Genomic DNA, 3,858 nt, shown 5'->3' with positions numbered 1-3,858 from the left:
GTTTTTCTCCGGTACCAGGAACCGAACTCACGACCTTGCGCTTGCCAGGCAGGCGCTTTTGCCGCTGAGCTAAATCCCCAGCCCCCTAACATGTTGACTTTTATATTTATGCTGTTGCCTCATGGTTATGAGGCAAGAAGAGGGGAAAGTTGATGCCAGCTGTATTTACCCTTTTATCAGAAAGCAGATGTTTTCCCAGAAATTCCCAACTTCTATTGTCCCAGAGGCCCGAATCATGTTGTAGGACCACCTTGAAAATGCAAGAGAGCTTGTGAAAGAGAACAGTGAACTAGGGCTCATACTACACTGAATAACAGGAGTTCTGTAATCAGGAAAGAAGGGGTGAATGAAATATGACTAAGAAGTTGATGTTTTTCAACAAAACCAGAAACCTAGCCAGTATGTCTTCTCTTCTATGAAGCCTTCTCTGATGCCCCAGGTCGAGCATGTGTGCTCTTGCAGTCTTTGTACTTACCCACCTCCCCCAGTAACCCCTGTTCTTCTGAACAGCCATCATCAGGGAACAGCTTAAAAGAAGAGACTGTATTTGCTCATTTTCTTACCCTAATCAGGCATTGTGCTGGAACGTATGGATATTAAAAGTTGTGCACACCAAGCGTGGTGGCTCAAGCCTATAATTCTAGCACTTGGGAGGCTGAGGCAGGAGGATTGCTGTGCGTTTGAGGCCATCCTGGGCTACATAGTAAGTTGAAGGCCAGCCTGCATTACATAGTGAGCCCGTCTCCTAAAACCTGGAAAAAACAAAAAGAAACAAACAAAAAAAGTATGATTGAATATATCGTTTGTTTATAGAGACCATATCTGGATTAGTTTCAACAGAGGGTAATGTCAGCTTGAAATGTTAGATTAAGTAGTATATTCATTCCCTTGTAGGATATTCAGTCCTTATTGTATACTTTCTTCATTAATTTATATTTTTATTTATAAGGTATATATATTATACCTTCTGTCTGCTTAACCTATGATAACTGCTAAACAAATATTTGCCAAATGAATGAAAAGGCCAGGCATTTTAAGAAATTTTTTATTTTCAGGTTTTGAAGTTACAACTGATTACATTTTGAATGTTTGTCTTGATCAACCTTACCTCCTGTCCCCTCCCCTCCACTTCTCTCCTCTTCCTTTTCTCTCTTTCTTTTCTTTTCTTTTCTTTTCTTTTTCTTTCTTTTCTGTTCTCTTGTCTTCGCTCTTCTTTTCTCTTTTCTTTCACATTATTGGGGCAATTAAACCTGGGAATCCTCTACCACTGAGTTACATTCCCAGCCCTTTTTAAAATTCTTTTTATTTTGAGACAGGTCTCACTGAGTTGTCTAGACCAACTCCAAACTTGGTGATCCTCCTGCCTCATACTCCCTGAATGCTAGGATTACAGACATGCACTACTGGATCTGACTCAGCCTTGTATTTTCTAGCCTTTTGTTTTTACCTTCTAGTTCCCTATTCTGCCTTTCATTAGAATGACAGCGTTATCGGCTAAGACTGGAGAACACGTTGCACATGCAAGTAGACTATTCCAACATAGTCACCCTTGCTGCCTGGGATGCATAAAGCTCAAGATTCCTGAACTCTCACTCACCTTCAGACCTGGGCAGTTTGATGGAAACTTTTATACTTCTGTTGGTTCAGAGAAACATCTCCCAGATCAGGACTTTCCAACTCTTTTCATGTTGTGTTACACTTGAAAATGACAATATTTGTTTATAGCACACTGGAGTAAAGAGAGACATCTGCTTCTGACTGTAAAGCCAGAGAGTCTAGTTACTTGAGGCCCTATCTGCCACAAGGGTTGAGGCAGTCAATTTTTAGCTGATCCTGTAACTCATGCGTTGAACACTAAACACTGCAGTATACTGACTTGAATTACTCTGGTCTCCGTTGTGTCCAGAACATGTTTCATGAGCTTGATAGAATGTAGGGTTTAGAGTATGAAATGAAGACTTAACTAACCCTCATTTGTAAGGCTCACTTAAGAAAAATGGGTGCCACAGAGACTTTTCAGGCGGCTATATGCTTTGTCCTCAGTAATCATGGGAATATCCTTGACATTAGTATGTCCCTTAGGTGTGTGCCAGAGATATATACTTCAAATATGCTAGTGCAAGGTTCTTGTCACTGGCCTCAGGTCCAGCGCTCTCATCCCATCCCAAATGAATTAGTCTGATTGGAAAATGGCAACTTTATAGAGGTGCTTTAAAATGTTACAGTTTGACTGGGTGTGGTGGTGCATGCCTGTAATCCCAGCACTCAGGAGACTGAGGCAGAAGGATAGCCACAAGTTTAAGACTAGCCTGAACTACATGGTGAGGTTCTGTCTCAAAACAAAAAAATTACAATTAACAACAGTCAACTTCACCTACCTAATAATTTTACACATAAAAGTATTCCAGTTCACCACTGTATTCACAGAGCCTCAAATTGGGCATTTAATAAGATTTACTGAATGAGAATCAAGGGAGAGTGAAGTAAGGAAGACCCAAAGAGAAGATTACTTGACCTAGAACACATAGCAAGGCCCAAGGAGTAACATGTTTTCGCATGACACTAGAAAATACCAGAAGAGTGATCAGCCTTTCTTACTTCTTAAAAACTTTGTAAAAATTTTGAGGTATAATTGGCATACTATATATTTAAATGTTTGGCATGGTGAACATACCTATAACCTCAAAAGCTTTCTCATATCACTTTGTGATTATTTTTGAACATACGTTGTTATATAAACATAGTAACAATAACCATAATTGTTTTGTTTTGTGTTTTTGAGACAGGGTCTTGCTATGTAGTTCATGCTGGCTTTGAATTCACTACATAGTCCAGATTTTCCGTGAACTCAAAGTGATCTTCCTGCCACAGCCTCCTGAATGCTGAGATTACAATTATAGGTGTGTGCCAACACACCTAGCTAAACCTGTCTAATTCTTTTTTGACAGATGTCAAAACTGTGATATTTGGGGGATGCCTTAGTAGGGTACCCTTAATCACAGCATCATACCATTAATCCCAGCATCACACACTCTAGATCCAGCCACCTCTGAAAATCCCCACCTATGATCATTTGAGGCTTTGAGGGGACATCTAGATACAAGCCATAACATTCCACCCCTGACCCCAAAAAGATTCATGTGCATCCTTTTATGCATAAGGCATTTAGTCTGTCTCTAAGAGTTGCCAAAGTGCTAACAGTTTCAGCACTGCTGAAAAGTCCAAGTCCAAAGCCTTCTCTGAGATTTAAGGTAGACTTAACTATGAGCCCCTGTAGAAATGAAAAGAAAGTTAAGCACTTCCAACATTCAGTGGCACAAGATAGACATTACCATTCCAAAACGTACAAACAGGATAATTGTATCAGTCAGGGTTTACTAGAGGAACAGATATAATACAAGATAAACAAATGTACTAGGAATTACAAGTTTGGCTTACAATAGTCAGCTACAGAGTTGGATGAGGAAGCATGCAGAGGGTGTCTGCACGCTGGAGATTGAAGAGCCCAGCCCCGGGCCTGGAGCTTGCTGCAGTGTCCGTGGAAGTCCGTATCAAAAGGCTGATGGGTCTGTGACGGAATGCTGAAGAATCTACGATGAAGGCCGGAGAGCTAACACCAGAAGACTGAAGACTCCAGACGGGAGCCCAACAGTCTGCACCAGAAGCCAGGAGACGACCAAGCTGAAGGGGAAGACCGGAGCTCCTCTGAAGAACCAGCATCTAGTCCTTCCTCAATTCCTTTTATTATGCAGTCTACCCACTCTGGGGAGGTGGGGGTGGTCCTCCACACCCTCTGCATGCCTGCCTCTTGCACAGGCTCAGGATGAATACAAATTAAGCACCCTGGACCCCTTCTGA

The 3,858-nt window shown here is 41.5% G+C and overlaps 1 protein-coding gene across 1 annotated transcript in view; it reads left to right on the top strand.

The window, feature by feature from the left end:
* The window catches only part of Dennd5a (DENN/MADD domain containing 5A), a 93,082-nt gene that overhangs the window by 57,890 nt on the left and 31,334 nt on the right, over positions 1–3,858 (top strand). The gene's annotated exons all lie outside the window — the stretch shown is intronic.

The sequence above is a fragment of the Chinchilla lanigera genome, unplaced genomic scaffold, assembly GCF_000276665.1.
Source record: "Chinchilla lanigera isolate Chin_1 unplaced genomic scaffold, ChiLan1.0 scaffold00013, whole genome shotgun sequence".
In the NCBI taxonomy this organism is placed as follows: Eukaryota; Metazoa; Chordata; class Mammalia; order Rodentia; family Chinchillidae; genus Chinchilla; species Chinchilla lanigera.
Note: the sequence above shows the minus strand (reverse complement) of the source record. Positions and strands in the feature narration are given on the sequence as shown.